Source organism: Henckelia pumila, chromosome 1 (assembly GCF_033568475.1).
Source record: "Henckelia pumila isolate YLH828 chromosome 1, ASM3356847v2, whole genome shotgun sequence".
Lineage (NCBI taxonomy): Eukaryota > Viridiplantae > Streptophyta > Magnoliopsida > Lamiales > Gesneriaceae > Henckelia > Henckelia pumila.
Window position 1 is genome coordinate 111,303,393 of NC_133120.1, and position 24,797 is coordinate 111,328,189.

Consider the following 24,797-nt stretch of genomic DNA (forward strand, 5'->3'; position numbering starts at 1 on the left):
TATTTTCTTATTGCTCAATCTTAAATATTTAATCATACATAAAATTATTTCATGAATGCATGTACTTAAATAAAATGTGTGTGTCCTTCCTATATATTTAATTTAATTTCATACTAACATATACATATTAAAATAACTTCAATGCATAAAAATAATTAAATATATAATAAGGACACATGAAGTTTTCTCATGGACTGTACTGGACTGCTGGCCCTAACACTCAAGCCCATTTACTTAAATCTGGCCCATTAACACTGAGACTGGCCCATTAACGTACTTAAGCCCAAATAAAATTATTTTAAGCCCAATTAAATAATTAAAGCCCATTAAAACATTCTAGGCCCAATAACAACTTAATCTGGCCCAATGGGCCCAAAAGCCCAAAGACTGGCCCGATAATTTTCATGGGCCCTAAAGCCCATAAAAATTAGTGGACTAACTTAATTAAATTAATTAAGCCCAAATAATAACTTAAGTGAAGACCATTAATTAAATTAATCTAATTAGCCCAATTAAACTCTTAAATTCATTAATTAACTTAAAAATAAAATACCCGAGCCCAACTAACTTAACCCGGACCCGGACCCAACTAACTTAACCCACGACCCGTTGACTTGACCCGGACCACCAAACCCGACCCGGACCCAACTGAAAACCCTAGGACCCGTCGCCCTATCCCCGTCTCGGCTGCGGCCGTGAGCAGCAGCCACTCCTTGGCTGCTGCCGGCCTGCTCCGGCCGCCCCTGGCCGGAGTTCCACCGCCCAGACGTAGCCCACGTCTGGGCGGTTCGAACCTAGCCCCTGAACCCAACCCATGCAGCCCAGCTCCTAGCCGAACCGATCCCTTCCCGATAACCCTAGCAGCGACCGAACTGCCCTTCCTGCCCTCAACCTGTTTGGCCTAGCCCAATTCAGACCATAGCCCAGCCATGGCTCGACTCTAAGGGCCCTACCAGACCTAAGAACCATCAGCCAACAGTCCTGGACCGATCCATGTCAAAAGAAACGTAAACATGCATCAAGAATTGGAAAATACAAACACCTCAAACCATAACACACTTGTTTTTCTGAAAATTCTTGAAAGAATCCGATGCATACACACACACACCATTATCCACTGATATAGTACGAAAATTTGAGAAAGAAACATGCCTTGCACCGTAGTTTGAAGAGAAATGAGTGCGTGGGACGATTCCGGGACGACGAACGACCAACTTGAAGCTTGAACAACCGAGGCTATGGGGTTTTTCTGTGGGAAGCCGATGAAGATGATGAATGGAGGGGAGGGAGGCGGCTGAATGTGTGAGTGATCGGGTGGGTTTGGGTAGATTAGGTTTTGGGTTTTTAATTTAATTAAAATAGGTTTTAGGATAATTAAAAGTTTTAAATATAAAATATAAAATTTTAAAACTCCAATTAAAAGTTAAAATCTGATAACTTAAGTTAAAAATATAAAAATCCCGAAATTACAAATTTAGGGAATTTTAAAAATAATTAAAAGTCATTAAAATGGCTAAATTTGGATAAAAATGGACTCCTAAAATTATATAAAATTAAATACTAAAAATTTTGAGGCAATAAAACTCAAAATAATATTTTTGGGCTCTAAAAATGCTCATGAAATAAATTGGCTAGAAAGTTGTCATCTCGTCCGTCCACGGCCCCGTCTACGCGATCAAAACAATTAAAATATTAAAAAGCGTAAAATCACTAATTATGGGTTAAATGCTTAAAAATAAATTAAATCATGCACAAATAATTCACATAATTATTTAACCCATAAATCACAAATTTAAATAATTAAATTCCCTAATTATGCATGCAGATTTACGTATTTAAAAATACCGGGTGTTACACATTGAGACGCACGCCTTACATGAATTACTGGGAGCATCATCCACCCCGAGAGCTAATTCACGTATTTTTAATGGGAACCCTCAAAATCCTTCATTTAAGTCTCCGAGGATTCTTCCCATATTGGATCGATCAGACCATGGATCTGATACCACTTGTTAGAAAAATGGAACTCAGATATCTTCACAATTGTATGATATTGTCCCCTTTAGGTATAAATCTTCTTGGATTCTCTTTTGGAATTCACCCAAAAGTTCTAATACAATTGAAGATATCATTCCATTTATTAACATATATATTTCTCTTAATCTACATATGTGGGACCTTGGTCGACGACCCAACAAATCCGGAGGCACCCGGCTTCCACCACCGGTCTCCGCAAATTAGATTGCGCAACACTATTGCATATGAAGTGGTAAGGCAGTGTTGCCACGACAACATTAAAAATCACAATTAATACTCCATCGGAAATGACAAGAAAATATCGGGCTCCTGGGGAGTAATTTCTACCGATGACTATGGAATACTGATTCTTCAACAGAGGGAAAATGCTGACTCGCTCTTGGTCCAAAGGTAGATATTTTCATGAAAGCTCCTCGTTCATAGGGGGTGGGAATTCACCCAGCGCTCTCAAAATAGCATCAAATTTCCCCATTATATATAGCCACCCATGGGAGAGAAAACCCAGGGTGGTTATGGTTGGTATAACACCTAAGCCACATAGAACAAATAGAAACCATGTTGTTCTGCAATTAAAGTAGGAGTTTCCTGATACAGTTGCTAGACTGTTCTGCAATTAAAGTAGGAGCTTCCTGAAACAGTTGCTAGAAGAATCCCAATGAAGGCAAAATAGTAGTTTGCGAGATCCAAAATCAATCTATGGTGGGAATCAACTTTTGATGCCATATGTTTGTATGATCGTGTCAAAGTATCGAATTCCTCGTTCACATCTGTCAAACTCGCGTCAACTTGAATCTGATAAGGAGTAATTACCTCCACATTTTTAAACTCTACAGTGTCATGAGATTTCGGATCCGCCATATGCCAGAAACGGAATTGTAAAAATGTAACATAGGATTATATACAAGGTGAAAATTGAGGTTTGTTTCAGGCACGTAGTGGCGTTGGGGGCAATGGTATCAGCAATGGCGAAACTAGGATTTTAAATCTATTTAGGCTAAAAAAAAAAATTTCTACGAAAACCAAAATCATCCATATCAATCTCACCTCACAACTGCTGAATGAGATATAATTTACAGTATATTTAAGGGTAAATTGCTGCAAAATCCCCATGTCCAAACTTGAATTAGTGTTCAGTCCCCAGGTAAGAAAATTTTTGTTGCAACTCCCTAACACAAAATATAATTTTTCTGTACTTCCTACATCAAGAAATTGACTTATTTGCCCCTCATTTCTCTCAATATATGCACATGAATCTCATCTTCCTAGTCTCTCTTCGATTGTAATTTTTTTTCTCTATTAATTCATTTCTCAACCTCTTATTTATTGTTCAAATTATTCCTTGAAAATCCTATATTTTGAAAAGCATTTATCCCTCGTTTATTTATTTTTTTAAAGGGTCATCCTTTGGGTTATGTTCTTATGTTGTTGATTTTATTTTTTATTTTATAATGCTCTTAATTAAATATTTGGATTTTTATATATGGGCTGTGAAATCGAATCAACTCTTATTATTGATATTGCTAAAAACGATTGTGTTACGGTGAGAATTAGACGTGCGTATGTGATAGATCTTGTGACTCTAGATAATAATTTTAATTTATTTTTGGATCTGTGTGCTTTAGAGATGTCTCAATTAGATAAAACAAATATATATATATTTATATATCTATTCGGGTATGGGGACAAGTATGGGGTTTAAGTCGTCGTGGGGATGTGCGGGTTATGTATTTGTGACCCCCCTCCACACCTCGTTGTCATCCCTACCCACCATTATTCACATGGTTTGGGCATCTCTTCAATCTATCTCCAATCGAGGTCACTCCCCTTCAGTGCGTTGAGGCGCACGCCTTACATGAATTACTGGGAGCATCATCCACCCCGAGAGCTAATTCATGGATTTTTAATGGGAGCCCTCAAAATCCTTCATTTAAGTCTCTGAGGATTCCTCCCATATTGGATCGATCAGACCATGGATCTGATACCACTTGTTAGAAAAACGGAACTCGGATATCTTCACAATGGTATGATATTGTCTCCTTTGGGTATAAATCTTCTTGGATTCTCTTTTGAAATTCACCCAAAAGTTCTAATACAATTGAAGATATCATTCCATTTATTAACATATATATTTTCTTAATCTACATATGTGGGACCTTGGTCGACGACCCAACAAATCCGGAGGCACCCGGCTTCCCCCACCGGTCTCTGCAAATTAGATTGGGCAACGCTATTGCATATGAAGTGGTAAGGCAGTGTTGCCACGACAACAGTAAAAATCACAATTAATACTCCATCGGAAATGACAAGAAAATATCGGGCTCCTGGAGAGTAATTTCTACCGATGACTATGGAATACCGATTCTTCAACAGAGGGAAAATGCTAACTCGCTCTTGGTCCAAGGGTAGAAATTTTCATGAAAGCTCCTCGTTCATAGGGGGTGGGAATTCACCCAGCGCTCTCAAAATAGCATCCAATTTCCCCATCATATTTAGCCACCCATGGGCGAGAAAACCCAGGGTGGTTATGGTTGGTATAACACCTATGACACATATAATAGATATGAACCATGTTGTTCTGCAATTAACGTAGGAGCTTCCTGATACACTTGCTAGACTTTTCTGCAATTAAAGTAGGAGCTTACTAAAACAGTTGCTAGAATAATCCCAATGAAGGTAAAATAGTAGTTTGCGAGATCCAAAATCAATCTGTGGTGGGAATCAACTTTTGATGCCATATCTTTGTATGATCGTGTCAAAGTATCGAATTCCTCACTCACATCTGTCAAACTCATGTCGAATTGAATCTGATAAGGAGTAATTACCTCCACATTTTGAGACTCTACAGTGTCTTGAGATTTCGTATCCGCCATCTGCCAGAAACGGAATTGTAAAAATGTAACATAGGATTATATACAAGGTGAAAATTGAGGTTTGTTTCAGGCACGTAGTGGCGTCGGTGGCAATGGTACCAGCAATGGCGAAACAAGGATTTTAAATCTATTTAGGCTAAAAAAATTTTTCAACGAAAACCAAAATCATCCATATCAATCTCACCTCACAACTGCTGAATGAGATATAATTTACAGTATATTTAAGAATAAATTGCTGCAAAATCTCCATGTCCAAACTTGAATTAGTGTTCAGTCCCTAGGTAAGAAAACTTTTGTTGCAACTCCCTAACATAAAATATAATTTTTCTGTACTTCCTACATCATGAAATTGACTTATTTGCCCCTCATTTCTCTCAATATATGCACATGAAATCTCATCTTCCCAGTCTTTCTTCCATTGTAATTTTTTTTCTCTATTAATTTATTTCTCAAACTCTTATTTATTGTTCAAATTATTCCTTGAAAATCCTATATTTCGAAAAGCATTTATCCCTCGTTTATTTATTTTTTTAAAGGGTCATCCTTTGGGTTATGTTCTTATGTTGTTGATTTTCTTTTTTATTTTATAATGCTCTTAATTAAATATTTGGATTTTCATATAAGGGCTGTGAAATCGAGTCAACTCTTATTATTGACATTACTAAAAATGATTGTGTTACGGTGAGAATTAGACGTGCGTATGCGATAGATCTTGTGACTCTAGATTATAATTTTAATTTATTTTGGATCTGTGTGCTTTAGAGATGTCCCAATTAGATAAAAAAAAATATATATATTTATATATCTATTCGGGTATGGGGACAAGTATGGGGTTTAAGTCGTCGTGGGGATGTGCGGGTTATGTATTTGGGACCCCCCTTCACACCTCGTTGTCATCCCTACCCACCATTATTCACATGGTTTGGGCATCTCTTCAATCTATCTCCAATCGAGGTCACTCTCCTTCAGTGCGTTGAAGAGCACGCCTTACATGAATTACTGGGAGCATCATCCACCCGAGAGCTAATTCACGGATTTTTAATGAGAGCCCTCAAAATCCTTCATTTAATTCTCCGAGGATTCCTCCCATATTGGATTGATCAGACCATGGATCTGATACCACTTGTGAGAAAAACGGAACTCGGATATCTTCATAATGGTATGATATTGTCCCCTTTGGGTATAAATTTTCTTGGATTCTCTTTTGGAATTCACCCAAAAGTTCTAAGGCAATTGAAGATATCATTCCATTTATTAACATATATATTTCTCTTAATCTACATATGTGGGTCCTTGGTCGACGGCCCAACAAATCCGAAGGCACCCGGCTTCCTCCACCTGTCTCCGCAAATTAGATTGGGCAACGCTATTGCATATGAAGTGGTAAGGCAGTGTTGCCACGACAAAAGTAAAAATCACAATTAATACTCCATCGGAAATGACAAGAAAATATCGGGCTCCTGGGGAGTAATTTCTACCGATGAATATGGAATACCGATTCTTCAACAGAGGGAAAATGCTGACTCGCTCTTGGTCCAAGGGTAGAAATTTTCATGAAAGCTCATCGTTCATAAGGGGTGGGAATTCACCCAGCGCTCTCAAAATAGCATCCAATTTCCCCATCATATTTAGCCACCCATGGGCGAGAAAACCCATGGTGGTTATGGTTGGTATAGCACCTAAGACACATAGAAAAGATAGGAACCATGTTGTTCTGCAATTAAAGTAGGAGCTTCCTGATACACTTGCTAGACTGTTCCGCAATTAAAGTAGGAGCTTCCTGAAACATTTGCTATAAGAATCCTAATGAAGGTAAAATAGTAGTTTGCGAGATCCAAAATCAATCTGTGGTGAGAATCAACTTTTGATGCCATATCTTTGTATGATCGTGTCAAAGTATCGAATTCCTCGCTCACATCTGTCAAACTCACGTCGACTTGAATCAGATAAGGAGTAATTACCTCCACATTTTGAGACTCTACAGTGTCTCGAGATTTCGGATCCGCCATCTGCCAGAAACGGAATTGTAAAAATGTAACATAGGATTATATACAAGGTGAAAATTGAGGTTTGTTTCAGGCACGTAGTGGCGTTGGAGGCAATGGTATCAGCAATGAAGAAACTAGGATTTTAAATCTATTTAGGCTAAAAAAAAATTTCAACGAAAACCAAAATCATCCATATCAATCTCACCTCACAACTTCTGAATGAGATATAATTTACAGTATATTTAAGGATAAATTGCTGCAAAATCCCCATGTCCAAACTTGAATTAGTGTTCAGTCCCCAGGTAAGAAAACTTTTGTTGCAACTCCTTAACACAAAATATAATTTTTCTGTACTTCCTACATCAAGAAATTGACTTATTTGCCCCCCATTTCTCTCAATATATGCACATGAAATCTCATCTTCCCAGTCATTCTTCCATTGTAATTTTTTTTCTCTATTAATTTATTTCTCAACCTCTTATTTATTGTTCAAATTATTCCTTGAAAATCCTATATTTCAAAAGCATTTATTCCTCGTTTATTTATTTTTTAAAAGGGTCATCCTTTGGGTTATATTCTTATGTTGTTGATTTTATTTTTTATTTTATAATGCTCTTAATTAAATATTTGGATTTTCATATAAGGGCTGTGAAATCGAATCAACTCTTATTATTGACATTGCTAAAAACGATTGTGTTACGGTGAGAATTAAACGTGCGTATGCGATAGATCTTGTGACTCTAGATAATAATTTTAATTTATTTTTGGATCTGTGTGCTTTAGAGATGTCTCAATTAGATTAAAAAATATATATTTATATATCTATTCGGGTATGGGGACAAGTATGGGGTTTAAGTCGTCGTGGGGATGTGCGAGTTATGTATCTGGCACCCCCCCTCCACACCTCGTTGTCATCCCTACCCACCATTATTCACATGGTTTGGGCATCTCTTCAATATATCTCCAATCGAGGTCACTCCCCTTCAGTGCATTGAGGAGCACGCCTTACTTGCATTACCAGGAGCATCATCCACCCCGAGAGCTAATTCACTGATTTTTACTGGAAGCCCTCAAAATCCTTCATTTAAGTCTCAGAGGATTCCTCCCATATTGTATCGATCAGACCATGGATCTGATATCACTTGTTAGAAAAACGGAACTCGGATATCTTCACAATGGTATGATATTTTCCCCTTTGGGTATAAATTTTCTTGGATCTCTTTTGGAATTCGCCCAAGAGATCTCTTACAATTGAAGATATCATTCCATTTATTAACAGATATATTTCTCTTAATCTTCATATGTGGGACCTTGGTCGACGACCCAAAAAATCCGGAGGCACCCGGCTTCCCCCACCGGTCTCCGCAACATTAGATTGTGCAACGCTATTGCATATGAAGTGAAACATCTAAGACTCTTTAAACTTAAATGTAGAATTTTTTATTTTTTTTGTAAAAACAATACATATATGCCCATACATATATGTATCACATTTAAAATGAAATACACTTTCTTAGTAGTAACTTAAATAATCATAAAAAAAATAAATAATTAAAAAGGGTTTCATGAATGAAACAAAATAGTAAGTAGTGCATGTTTGAGACTCTCATATGCAGAAATAATAAAATAGGAATATGCAACTTGTTTAAAAACTCAACATCATAAAATAAAAGTATCTGAAAACATCATCTAAAACTGCAACGGTCACGGGGCCACTGTTCAGTGAGCTCATACATACTTACCACCGGTAGGAGCTACAAAAGTATCATCAATAATCATCTGACTCACCTGCACCATATAAGCGTAGTGAGCCTAGGGGCTCAACATGTCTAATCCTTTATAACAAGGTTAAAAATAATGCATCACATAATCATACTAATACATATATGTGTACATGCATGCATGCATAAAATATTTCATCATCTTGCCATAAACATCACTGATCTTATTCTTGAACATAAACATAACTTGACATCATAAGCATACTTAATATAGTTGAGCACGACATTTTGAAACATAATATGGTCCTATCAGTAAGTGTGACAAAATCTGTGCCGACTGATCAGTCTCCTGAACCAACGTACGTGGCGGTGATAAATCACCTCTGTGCTGGTAGTAAACTACCTCTTAACATAAATAGTGGATAATCACCTCTGTGCTGTCACACTATTTCAATTCTCATCATAAAAATATTTTTTGCTCAACACTTGATCATAATCATAACATGTAAATTTTCATGAATGCATGCACTAAAAATATGTCTGTAATATATATTTAATTTATTTTCATAATAAATATACTTATACTTAAAATATAAACTTCATGCATAAAATAATTAAATATATATTCCGGACTTAGTTATTTTTCATAAGTTGGTCCAGACTGCTGATCACTCACTTTAACCCCATTAAACTTAAATAAAATCCAATAATCATATTTTAGACCAAATAACTTGATTAAACTTAACTGGGCCTAAATAAAAATATTTAAGCCCATTAACTTAATTAAGCCTAATAAAACTCTAGACTGGCCCAAAAATCCACTGACTGGCCCAAAAATTCTCATGGGCTTCCAAACCCATAAAAATCATTGGGCTAACTTAAATAAATTATTTAAAGCCCAAAATAAAATTATTTGGAAGCCCAAATAATTATATTTCTAATTAATTGGCCCAAAAACCAATTAAAACCTTAAACAATTAAAAATTAAAAATACTCAAGCCCGGCACACCTAACCCGGACCCGGACCGAGCCACAAATTACCAGACCCGATCCAGGTCCCAAGACCCAACCCGAACCTGCCCAAAACCCTAAACCCGTTTCCCTCTTGTTCCTTACTCTCGGCTGCGACCAGCTTCTGTTCAGAGGTATCGGCCGCCCTACTCTGGCCATAAAATAGCCAGAGAACCACCACCTACACCTATAAGACTTCAAGACGTTTCCAGAAAGCTAAAAACTAGCCCAAACGGAGTCCTAACGAAGGAGAACGAACCAAAACAAAATCTGCCAAATTTCTGCTCGCGCGCTGCGTGCGATGCCAAACTTCCGGCCGTTCGGCCGCCCAACTCCGACCATCACTGGCTAGATAACTACCTGAGATAACTTCCTCTATGTTTTGTGGTTCTAACCCAATTGGAATCACCCTCAAACCCGTCCTATACAATGCATACGAACCATTCTCCCAAAATCGCTCAAACTGCGACCTTCTATGCAACCAGAAGATATTGTTTTGGTTCAGACCAACCGTGGCTCAAAACACTCAAACCACTCGACCCTAAGGCACCCTAGGACACCCCTTGACCAAGCCCCAGCCTCTGGACCATACCATGCTTGGCAAAAATGTGAGTCATGACCAATCAAGCAAGAACATGCATCAATACAAGGCATACATGCATAAACTCAAAATTTCCATGAAAAATCTGAAATAAAACACATCATGCATGAGTAATAGCTTATATGGTGGCCAAATAAAAGTTTTAGACATGCCTTTTAATCTTTGAACGAAGATTGATGCGTTTACGGGTCTTCGGGACGACGAACGGACCAAAATCTCCAAAGGAAATTGCTTGATTGGCTATGGAGGCTGTGTTTCTGGAAAAGAGACGTGAGAAAGGTTGAAGAAAGGGGTTGGAGGCGGCTGATCAGATTAGTCATAGGGTAGAGAGTGATTTTGGGGTTTAATTTTGGATAGATTTAGGATAATAACTAATATAAAATAATTAGGTAGATAATATAATCATAAAATGTAAAATTTTAAACTCTTGAAATACATACTAATCTGATATAAAAGTATAAATCCCGAAATAATTAAATAGGCTATTTTTAAGATTCAATAAAAGTCAATACATGGACTAATTTTGGCTAAAAATCAATCCTTAAATAAATATATAATTAAACCCTAAAATTTTCTTGACAAAATACCTTAAAATATTATTTTAAGGCTCATAAAACTCATAAAATATTTTTGGCTAAGAAGATTGGTATCTCGTCCGTCCACGGTCCCGTCTACGCGATCAAATCAATAAAATTCTCAAATATCTAAAATTCTAAAATTGCCGGTTAAATAAAATAAATTAAATCATGCATATACATCACATAATAACACATAAATACATTTAACCCTTATTTTAAAATTAATTTCTCCTAATTATGCATGCGGATTTACGTTTTAAAATTTTCTGGGTGTTACAATTCTCCCCCCTTTAAACTGAATTTCGTCCTCGAAATTAAAGTACTTACCCGAATAGCTCCGGGTAGCGAGTCCTCATGTCTGCCTCGGTCTTCCAAGTGGCTTCCTCCTCAGAATGATTCAGCCACTGGACTTTGACCATCAGTATGACCCGCGTCCTCAATCTCCGCTCCTCTCTGGCTAAGATCCGAACATGCCTCTCCTCAAATACTAGATCCGGTGCTAACCGCAAAGGCTCGTAATCCAGTACATGCGCCGGATTCGAGACGTATCTCCGTAGCATGGATACATGAAAGACATTGTGCACTGCCGGAAGCCCTGGTGGCAAAGCCAAACGGTAGGCCAACGTGCCAACTCTCTCCAAGATCTCAAAAGGCCCAATATTCTTCGGATTCAGCTTACCTCTTCGACCAAATCGCATCACCCCTTTCATAGGTGATACCTTCAGAAACACATGATCACCAACAACAAATTCAAGATCTCGTCGTCGAGTATCAGCATAACTCTTCTGACAACTCTGAGCAGTCCTCATACGATCCCAAATCTGAATCACAATGTCTGCAGTCTGCTGTACAATCTCGGGACCGAGTAGAACCCTCTCGTCAACCTCATCCCAATGCACGGGAGATCTGCATCTCTTCCCGTAGAGAGATGCATAAGGAGACATACCTATACATGCCTGAAAACTGTTGTTATAGGTAAACTCCACTAATGGAAATCTAGTCTCCCAAGAGCCCTGAAAGTCGATGATGCAAGCTCTCAGTAGATCCTCGAGAACCTGGATCACTCTCTCAAACTGACCATCTTTCTGGGGATGGAACTCTGTACTAAACAATAATCTAGTCCCCAATTATGTGTGCAAACTCTTTCAGAAAGCAGATGTAAATCTCGGATCCCTGTCTGATACTATCGACACTGGTATGCCATGCAGTCTAACAATCTCCTTGATATAAAGCTCTGCATACTGTGTCAACGAGTAAGTAGTCCTCACCGGCAAGAAATGAGTTGACTTGGTGAGTCTATCCACGATCACCCAAATAGCTGTACATCCTCTAGTACTCCTCGGAAAGCCAAATACAAAGTCCATCGTGATGTTCTCCCACTTCCATACTGGAATGGGTAGAGGATTAAGCAACCCTGCTGGACGCTGGTGCTCTGCCTTGACCTGCTGACAAGTCAAGCACTTAGATACGAATCGTGCGATATCACTCTTCATGTCGGGCCACCAATATAACTAATGCAAATCTCTATACATCTTCGTACTTCCGGGATGAATGGAATACAGAGATGTGTGAGCCTCTGTCAGGATCTCAGTTCTCAGCTGATCAATATTCAGTACGCATATACGACCACGGTACTGAACAATGCCATCACTGACAGTAAAAAGAAGACTACCCTTAACCTCATCCCTAAGCATCATCCGCTGCAACTCCTTATCTACAGGCTGTCCATCCCTGATACGATCTCGAAGATACGGCTGTACTACTAACACTGCCAAAATCGGTGCGTGACCGCCCGAATAGTACTCCAAACCAAATCTCTGAATCTCCTCCTGAAGTGGAAACTGTACTGTCAAACAGGATACCACTGAAGTCTTCCGACTCAACGCATCAGCCACCACATTAGCCTTACCCAGATGGTAGCTAATGTCACAGTCGTAGTCCTTCACTAATTCCAACCATCGGCGCTGTCTCATGTTCCTTCTATGTGAAAAAGTACTTGAGACTCTTGTGGTCTGTGAAAATCTTGCATTTTTTACCGTACAAATAGTGCCTCCAGATCTTCAAAGCAAAAACCACTGCTGCTAGCTCCAAGTCATGCGTCGGATAGTTCTTCTCATGAATCTTCAACTGTCTTGACGCATAGGCAATGAATCTGTCACTCTGCATAAGCACGGCGCCTAAATCCAGTTTAGACGCATCCGTGAATACCACTAACTCCTCATGGGGCACTGGCATCGCCAACACTGGCGCAGAATTGATTGCTTCCTTAAGCTGATCGAAGCTCCTCTGGCAGTCCGAACTCCATATAAACTTCGCATTTTTCTTGGTCAAGGAAGTTAAGGGTACTGCAATAGAAGAAAAACCCTTGATGAACTTCCGGTAGTAACCTGCCAATCCCAAGAAACTGCAAATCTCTGAAGCATTCTTCAGAATTCCCCAGTCCTGTACTGCCTGTACCTTCGTCTGATTCCACTGCTATCCCATCTCTCAAAATCACGTGGCCTAGAAATGCCACCTGCTCAAGTCAAAACTCGCACTTACTGAACTTCGCATACAGTCGATGCTCCCTCAAAGTCTGCAACGCTGTCTGCAAGTGCTGTCTATATTCCTCAATGCTCCTCGAGTAGATCAGGATATCATCAATGAAGACTATGATAAACTGATCAAGGTACGGCTGAAATACATGGTTCATGAAATCCATGAAAATCGCGGGAGCATTGGTCAATCCAAATGGCATTACCAAAAACTCGTAGTGCCCATATCATGTCCGGAATGCTGTCATGGACACATCTGCATCTTTGATCCGCAACTGATGATAGCTAGAACACAGATCAATCTTAGAGAAAACCGAAGCTCCCTGTAACTGATCGAACAAGTCTTCTATCCTTAGCAATGGATAATTGTTCTTCACTGTGACTCTGTTAAGCTCTCGGTAGTCGATGCAAAGTCTGAAACTCCCATCCTTCTTTTCACAAATAACACCGGGGCTCCCCAAGGAGAAAAGCTAGGGCGAATAAAGCCCTTCTCCAACAATTATTGAATCTGCTCCTTCAGCTCTTTCATCTCAGTAGGAGCAATTCGATACGGTGCCTTAGAGATCGGCACAGTGCCTGGTATCAGATCAATACTAAACTCCACCACTCTAGCTAGTGGAATACCTGCAACGTCCTTCGGGAAGACATCTGAAAAGTCACGAACCACCTCTATCTCTGCTAGGAAACTGGAATATGGCTCTGCTGACATGACTACACTAGGGAAAAACTCCTGGAAACCCCGTCTCAGTAACTTCCTCGCACGCAAAAGATTTCCAAGCAGATTCACCCAAATCTTAAATTACCCAATTTTACACCTATGGACTACTCTTCTCCGAGGCATATCGCATCACCACTTTTTTTTTTTTTTTTTTTTTACGTAAATCGCAATGCATAACTTAAGGGTTTGAAAAGTTTTACTAGGTATGAAATTCTTAAACTACTACATAAGCTCCTAATAAATCTTATTAAAGAATTTAAAAACTTACAGACCGATAGTGAGATTTCTGAGCTTTACGTGGCAGATGGACACCCTCCAAGGACCGTGCTTTGATACCAATTGAAACATCTAAGATTCTTTAAACTTAAATGCGGATTTTTTTTTTTTATAAAAACAATACGTATATGTATCATATTTAAAATAAAATACTACTTCTTAGTAGTAACTTAAATAATCATAAACAAATAAATAATTAAAAAGGGTTTCATGCATGAAACAAAATAATAAGTAGTACATGTTTGAAACTCTCATATACGGAAATAATAAAATAGAAATATGAAACTTGTTTAAAAACTCAACATCATAAAATAAAAGTATCTGAAAACATCATCTAAAACTGCAACGGTCACGGGGCCACTGTTCAGTGAGCTCATACATCCTCACCACCGGTAGGAGCTACAAAAGTATCATCAATAATCATCTGACTCACCTGCACCATATAAGCGTAGTGAGCCTAGGGGCTCAACATGTCTAATCCTTTATAACAAGGTTAAAAATAATGCATCACATAATCATACTAATACATATATGTGTACATGCATGCATGCATAAAATATTTCATCATCTTTCCATAAACATCACTGATCTTATTCTTGAACATAAACATAACTTTACATCATAAGCATACTTAATATAGTTGAGCACGACATTTTGAAACATAATATGGTCCTATCAGTAAGTGTGACTAAATCTGTGCCGACTGATCAGTCTCCTGAACCAACGTACGTGGCGGTAATAAATCACCTCTGTTCTGGCAGTAAACTACCTCTTAACATAAATAGTGGATAACCACCTCTGTGCTGTCACACTACTTCAATTCCCATCATAAAAATATTTTTTGCTCAACATTTGATCATAATCATAACATGTAAATTTTCATGAATGCATGCACTGAAAATATGTTCGTAATATATATTTAATATATTTTCATAATAAATATACTTATACTTAAAATATAAACTTCATGCATAAAATAATTAAATATATATTCGAACTTAGTTATTTTTCATGGGTTGGTCCAGACTGCTGATCACTCACTTTAACCCCATTAAACTTAAATAAAACCCAATAATCATATTTTAGCCCAAATAACTTGATTAAACTTAACTGGGCCTAAATAAAAATATTTAAGCTCATTAACTTAATTAAGCCCAATAAAACTCTAGACTGGCCCAAAAATCCACTGACTGGCCCAAAAATTCTCATGGGCTCTCAAGCCCATAAAAATCATTGGGCTAACTTAAATAAATTATTTAAAGCCCAAAATAAAATTATTTGAAAGCCCAAATAATTTTATTTCTAATTAATTGGCCCAAAAACCAATTAAAACCTTAAACAATTAAAAATTAAAAATACTCGAGCCCGGCCCACCTAACCCAGACCCGGACGACCTGAACCAACCCACAAATTACCAGAACCGATCCAGACCCCAAGACCCGACCCGGACCTGCCCAAAACCCTAAACCCGTTTTCCTCTTGTTCCTTACTCTCGGCTGCGACCAGCTTCTGTTCAGAGGCATCGGCCGCCCTAATCCGGCCACCAAATAGCCAAGAACCAACACCTACACCTAGAAAACTTCAAGATGTTTCCAGAAAGCTAAAAACCAGCCCAAACGGAGTCCTAACGAAGGAGAACGAACCAAAACAAAATCTGCCTAATTTCTGCTCGCGCTCTGCGCGCGACGCCGGACTTCCGGCCGTTCTGCCGCCCAAATCCGACCATCACTGGCTAGAGAACTACCTGAGATAACTTCCTCTATGTTTTTTGGTTCTAACCCAATTGGAATCACCCTCAAACCCATCCTATACAGTGCCCACGAACCATTCTCCCAAAATCGCTCAAACTGCGACCTTCTATGCAACCAGAAGATATTGTTTCGTTCAGACCAACCTTGGCTCAAACTAGTAGAACCACTCGACCCTAAGGCACCCTAGGACACCCCTTGACCGAGCCCCAGCCTCTGGACCATACCATGCTTGGCAACAACATGAGTCATGACCAATCAAGCAAGAACATGCATCAATACAAGGCATACATGCATAAACTCAAAATTTCCATGAAAAATCTGAAATAAAACACATCATGCATGAGTAATAGCTTATATGGTGGCCAAATAAAATTTTTAGACATGCCTTTTAATCTTTGAACGAAGATTGATGCGTTTACGGGTCTCTAGGACGACGAACGGACCAAAATCTCCAAAGGAAGTTGCTTGATTGGCTATGGAGGCTGTGTTTCTGGAAAAGAGGCGTGAGAAAGGTTGAAGAAAGGGGTTGGAGGCGGCTGATCAGATTAGTCGTAGGGTAGGGAGTGATTTTGGGGTTTAATTTTGGGTAGATTTAGGATAATAACTAATATAAAATAATTAGGTAGATAATATAATCATAAAATGTAAAATTTTAAACTCTTGAAATACATACTAATCTGATATAAAAGTATAAATCCCGAAATAATTAAATAGGCTATTTTTAAGATTCAATAAAAGTCAATACATGGACTAATTTTGGCTAAAAATCAATCCTTAAATAAATATATAATTAAAAACAAAAATTTTCTTGAAAAAATACCTTAAAATATTATTTTAAGGCTCATAAAACTCATAAAATATTTTTGGCTAAGAAGATTGGTATCTCGTCCGTCAACGGTCCCGTCTACGCGATCAAATCAATAAAATTATCAAATATCTAAAATTATAAAATTGAGGGTTAAATAAAATAAATTAAATCATGCATATACATCATATAATAACACATAAATACATTTAACCCTTATTTTAAAATTAATTTCTCCTAATTATGCATGCGGATTTACGTTTTAAAATTTTCTGGGTGTTACATGAAGTGGTAAGGCAGTGTTGCCACGACAACAGTAAAAATCACAATTAATACTCCACCGGAAGTGACAAGAAAATATCGGGCTCCTGGGGATTAATTTCTACCGATGACTATGGAATACCGATTCTTCAATTGAGAGAAAATGTTGACTCGCTCTTGGTCCAAGGGTAGAAATCTTCATGAAAGCTCCTCGTTCATAGGTGGTGGGAATTAACCAGCACTCTAAAAATAGCATCCAATTTTCCCATCATATTTAGCCACCCATGGGCGAGAAAACTCAGGGTGGTTATGGTTGGTATAACACCTAAGCCACATAGAACAGATAGGAACCAGACTGTTCTGCAATTGAAGTAGGAGCTTCCTAAAACAGTTGCTAGATTGTTCTGCAATTGAAGTAGGAGCTTCCTAAAACAGTTGATAGAAGAATCCCTATGAAGGCAAAATAGTAGTTTGCGAGATCCAGAATCAATCTGTGGTGGTAATCAAATTTTGATGCCATATCTTTGTATGATTGTGTCAAAGTATCGAATTTCTTGCTCACATATGTCAAACTCACGTCGATTTGAATCTGATAAGGAGTAATTACCTCTACATTTTGAGACTCTACAGTGTCTTGAGATTTCGGATCCGCCATCTGCCAGAAACGGAATTGTATAAATGTAACATAGGATTATATACAAGGTGAAAATTGAGGTTTGTTTCATGTACGTAGTGGCGTTGGTGGCAATGGTACCAGCAATGGCGGAACTAGGATTTTAAATCTATTCAGGCTAAATTTTTTTTTCAACGAAAACCAAAATCATCCATATCAATCTCACCTCACAACTGGTGACTGAGATATAATTTACAGTATACTTAAGGGTAAATTGCTGCAAAATTCCCATGTCCAAACTTGAATTAGTGTTCAGTCCCCAGGTAAGAAAATTTTTGTTGCAACTCCCTAACACAAAATATAATTTTTCTGCAGTTCCTACATCAAGAAATTGACTTATTTGCCCCTCATTTCTCTCAATATATGGACTTGAAATCTCATCTTCCCCGCCTTTCTTCCTCCGCTTTCTTCCATTGAATTTTTTTTCTCTATTATTTTATTTCTCAACCTCTTATTTATTGTTCAAATTATTCCTTGAAAATCCTACATTTCGATAAGCATTTATCCATCGTTTATTTATTTTTTTAAAGGGTCATCTTTTGGGTTATGCTCTTATGTTGCTGATTTTCTTTCTTATTTTATTATGCTCTTAATTAAATATTTGGATTTTCATATAAGGGTTGTGAATCGAATCAACTCTTATTATTGACATTGCTAAAAACGATTGTGTTACGGTGAGAATTAGACGTGCGTATGAGATAGATCTTGTGACTCTAGATAATAATTTTAATTTATTTTTGGATATGTGTGCTTTATAGATGTCTCAAATAGATAAAAATATATATTTATATATCTATTCGGGTATGGGGACAAGTATGGGGTTTAAGTCGCCGTGGGGATGTGCGGGTTATGTATTTGGGACCCCCTCCACACCTCTTTGTCATCCCTACCCACCATTATTCACATGGTCCGGGCCTCTCTTCAATCCATCTCCAAACGAGGTCACTCCCTTCAGTGCGTTGAGGCGCATCCACCCTAGAGCTAATTCACGACATGAATTATCGAGAGCATCATCCACCCTAGAGCTAATTCACGGATTTTTACTGGGAGCCCTCAAAATCCTTCATTTAAGTCTCCAAGGATTCCTCCCATATTGGATCGATCAGACCATGAATCTGATACCACTTGTTAGAACAACGGAACTCAGATATCTTAACAATGGTATGATATTGTCCACTTTAGGTATAAATTATCTTGGATTCTCTTTTGGACTTCACCCAAAAGATCTCATACAATTGAAGATATCATTCCATTTATTAACAGATGATATTTCTCTTAAGCTTCCAATGTGGGACCTTGGTCGACGACCCAACAAATCCGGAGGCAGCCGGTTTCCCCCACCGGTCTCTGCAACATTAGAGTGGGCAACGATATTGCATATGAAGTGGTAAGACAGTGTTGCCACGACAACAGTAAAAATCAAAATTAATACTCCACCGGAAATGACAAGAAAACATCGGGCTCCTCGGGAATAATTTCTACCGATGAAGATGGAATACCGATTCTTCAACAGAGGGAAAATGCTGACTCGCTCTTGGTCCAAGGGTAGAAATCTTCATGAAATCTTCTCGTGGAAATTCACCCAGCGCTCTCAAAATAGCATCCAATCTCCTTGTAAATGAGTATGTTCGACACATATAAATATAGATCCGTGAAATCGTTTTATAAGAGACTTTTAATTTAGAAAAATTGTGGAAAAATTGATAAGAAATATGAAATCTTATTTATATTAATATAATATAAAGGTAAATTTGGGGGAAAAAATTGGCGTTCCTCTAGTAGGCTCAAATATTATAAGATAGTCTATATAGCATAAATAAAACATTATCAAGATTCTAGAGAGATCATTTTGTCGTTTTAAGTAAACGAATCAAAATACTCCTGTCGTATTATATTTTTCCTTTAAAATGTTTCTAAAATTTTCAGTACCAAATAATATAGGGCTAAAAATGTTATCATAATAATATAATATAAAGATTAAAAAATATATTATTCACAAAACAATCGTAACTTACACATACATTAAATAAGTCACAAAAACTAGTCGTGTATTTAAATTATGGGAAAATTGCAAATTTAGTCCTGTATGTTTGTCACTTTGCGATTTTGGTCCTTTATGTTTTCACATTTCAGTTTTAGTCCTGTATGTTTCGATTTTTGGCAATTTCGGTCCTTTTTCTTCGAAAATGCTGACGTGGCACTGTACACGTCAGCTCCACATCAGCATTGAATTTGTGCCACGTCAGCGCCACATCGGAAAAAGGACTAAAATTGCCAAAAAAATAAAGATAGCGGACTAAAACTGCAATCTGAAAATATAAAGGACCAAAATCGCAAAGTGACAAACATACAGGACCAAAAAAGCAATTTTCCCTTAAATTATTGCTTCAAATTAAGAAAATAAAAATATATAACCTGAAATTCGCAAATTATTTGAAATTTAAATTATAATATAAAATTTACCCAGAATTTATATATGTTTAATAAATTAACTACAATTAATTTTCTTTATACATCATTATATCAGAGAAATACCAATTAACCACTATTACACACATATATAATACATAAATATCTTATGAGACGATGTCATTGGTAAATTTTATAAGATTGATCTCCAACTCGATCTGATACATGAAAAATATTACTTTCTACATTAAAAATATTACGTAGACTAGGTTGACTCGTTTTACATAATTAAACATCTGATAAGATTCATAAAAAGTAATATTTTTATGTGTTACGTTAAAAATATTACGTGGACTATAGGTTTACTCGTTTTATTAAATATTTGATATAGATTCATAGAAGATGTTTTCGTAACATTAAAATATTTTTTTTAAAAAAATAATTGTTAGTATTGCTGACTTTGGCCATTTCCAAATTGAGCAACCGTTTAAGAGTAAAATAAGATAAACGTTAAAGATGCGTTGGCAAATTTTTTTGTTTATATGATTTTATATATTACTGCATTATTAATGAAGCATTGATTATGAGAATTTATGTAATTTCCGCAAATATGATAAACCTGCAGCAGCGTCATCCACGGTTATAAATATATAGGAAATGCTACATGTACATGTAGTATTACATATATATTATGTTACACATTCAATTTGAGATTATAAAATTAAACCCGCACTTTATTTCGAATTTTTTTTTCAAAATTTATGTAGGATAATCATATAATTTCAAGTGTAATGTGTAATCCAATGTGTAAACTTACGTGTACATGTAGCATATATAACTCATTTTTTTGAGCAAGTCTTATCTGACACGATCTCACGAATCTATATCCGAAAACATGCTGACTTGATTCATATATAAATTGAAAAGTAAACTTGTTTACCAGTTGTTGCAAATCAGTCGGGTTTACAAAAATCTCAAACGGAATAACAAACTATTTTTGGTGATTCTCGTTGTTGTTGTTGTTTATTTATTATTATTATTATTATTTATTTTTTGTTGGTGTGGGATTCAATGCTTTACGTAGTTGACTTAATTTGGCCATTTCCAATTAACAAATCAAAGGAATTACTTGAGTGTAAATGATGCGTCACATGAGGTAACCACTATAAATATATAATGAATGTTAAATATTGAACAACATATAAAATCAAAGGAATTTCTTTTATATAGTTAAAGGACTCTTCAAAGTCCAGGCAGCTGCATGCATCAATCACAGTTGGGTAGTGCAAAAAGAAAAATAAATAAATAAATAAATAAAATTAGTATTTCTAGACGTGTCTAACCCGTCCAGTCTAGACCTAATCATCAAAAATCCTTAAACAAGGGTTTTTTTGTTTGTTTTTGTTTATGTTTTTATTTGGAGTTGAGAGAGGAAAGATATGTTACTTGTTAGCGTCTTGAACTTGATATCTCTGTATTATATTTTAAAATTATGTAAGCTTTAATATAGTAATTCTTGTTTATCACGCGATTGATAGCCAAAATTTACTATTACAAGAAAAATAATTAGTAATTTTTCGCCGTTAGAAATTAGTTGACGGAGGTAATTTTATCCTATCTTCATGGTCATTACCCCATTGATTATGTATTTAAACGTAAAGATTTATCAATATTTGTGGAGTCCACTTAAATAATAATAAGATAGACATACATGCATTGATAAATTTTAACTCGTATATGTGAATTGAAGCAGTGTCTATATAGGTCGCATCTCACTTACCAGTTGGCGGCCACAAAGAAAATTCCTAATTAAATCGAGTTAATATTAATTGCTTAATTAATGTTTTAACCATTAAGATTAAATGATTATTACAATACCCGTGTTGCTTTTCTTGTCTTAAAGTAATCCTCCTTTGGGGAGAGACTAATATTCAAGAGTGATGCTACATGTACAACAAAATTTGTACACCAATTCTTATAACACAAAAAATTCAACGCAAAAATTTAATTTATCAAAATCTCACGATACATTAAATACAAAATATCACGATAAAATAGCAAAATCTCACAATATTATTGTTGTAAATATCGTTGTACATGATATTTTTTTGTACCTCTAGCATTTTCCAATAATAAATTAATAATAATCTTGGTATCATTTTTATACAATAAATAAAGACTTCAAAACTCGATTCGTCTTAGATTAATACATCCATGTTAATCGAGCTCAAGTAAGAATGCCGTCATCCGTATTGATGTCATCAATAAATAAAGACTTCAAACTTCATTAATGTATCCCATAAATTAATGTTTTATTGGTTAATTAATAAAATTCTCTTTGTTGCATGCTATTTCAAAAAAGTAATAATATATTTTATTATTATTAAAATTAAAATAATTGCCTTGTTGCGCCGTGGATATATAGACAGAATTAATATGGGAACACATTTTAATCGCCACTTGAATATATATATATATATATATATATGTGTGTAATATTTTATACAATACAGAGGGATTTGAACCAACGGGTTTTTTCACTGTTTACCGTAGTGTCAATTTTGATTTTCGCGTTTAAGGTAAGTACAAGTAGTTTTTGTTTTTACTGTATCACGCCTATTTGGAAAGCGGGATATTTTTTTAAGTGACGCCATCCTAGTATGCGTGACTTAGGAATATTATTATTTTAATTGGCTTGACTTGAAGTGATTAATAAATTAGATGCCTCGGTTTGCGTGACTGAGGCAGACTAAATACTTCACGGGAGACATAACGCATACAAATGCATGTATTTTTATGTTTTATCCTTCCATTATATTTTTTTTAATATGAATTTTTGTTTCACTTGTAGGCACGATTACAAATCCAAATTTAATATCTGAACAAACTTCTCGTGTTAATTATTCATTTTGAGGTATGCGTATTACTCATAAAAGTTAACTTAATATTTGATTTTTGAAAATACATGTATTATTTATCATATAATTAAATACTATTAGACATTGTAATAGTTTATTTTAATATTAGTAAATTAATGTTAATGATGACTATATTTTTTTGCTTAATATATACGTTGCAGGAATTATTAAAATTATTGTTATTATTATCATCTTTTTTTATCATATTATTCTTTTGGGTGATATTTTTTGTTGATATATTTTATTTGAGTACTATAAAATTTTGGTTGTAATTATTATATTTTTTATTTTTATTTTACGTAATTTAATACAAGTATTATTCCTTAATTTTTTGTTTTATTATTTTGTTTGTAGTGAAAGTGGAATTGTTTTTAAAAAAATATTATCCAATATATTATTATTGTTGTTTTGGGTGATTTTGTTTGTTGATATATTTTAACATAAGCGAAGTGTATTTTTATCCCTCCAAATTAAATATATATTATTGTTATCATCATCATTATTATTATAAAATAAAATGTGTTGTCATTATTATTATATTTATTTATATTTATATTTTGACCATTTTGTCATTATTATATTTGTTACTTTTATTTTTGACATATTTATTTGAGTACTATAGAACATATTATTATCGTATTATTTGTTATAATTATCTAATTAATTTGCGTAATTATCTATTAGCTAGTTAATGCAAGAATAACAAATAATTGAACAATGATTAAAATAATAATAGGAATTAATTTTAACTATAGTAATACACTATAAATAAAATTATTCGTAAAAAAACAAGTATTTGATAATATAAACTTTATTTTATAATGAAAATATATACGATCGAAATTTGAAATTTTTTTATTCTGTTTTATAAACACAAATAACAAAGATATAGTTTGATTTAACGTAACAGAAATTTATACTTGCCCGATTCAAACTACATATTTATTTTTTTTAAAATCATAGTAAACAAGTAAATTAGTAAATGAAATTTGTTCATCATGAAATAATCACTACAACAACAAAAATAGTAATATTCAATTGTAATCTCGTTAATTAATCAATTGATTGATTGTTAATTTATTTAATAATAATAATAATAATAATAATAATAATAATAATAATAATAATAATAATAATAATAATAACAATAATCTCATTATTTATATTGTTTGTTTATAAAAGGATAAAGATGGCAAATTAAATTATAATAACAAGAATGTGAATAATAACAAATTTTATAATAAATAAAAATAACAACAACAATAATATAAATATAAATAATATATTAATATAATTGATTCACTTATTTATTCTATGCAATATAATAATAACCAGGAAGAAATCTAATAAGAAAAAAAAATAAATTTGATAATTATGAATTAATAATAAAAAAAATATTATAATAATAAATTTATTAATAATTTCTTCCTATTTTAATAAAACTTATGTATTTAAATTAATTTAAAATTAATTTTATTAACAGTAATAATTTTTATTATACAATGAATTGACAATAATTATCTTACCATTTTGGAAAATAATAATATGTTTAATACTTATTCCATTTATTAGATTATTTGTTTCATGTAGTAAAAAAATGAAAAAATATTCTTCCACAATAGAAAAACCCCAAACATGAGCTTCAC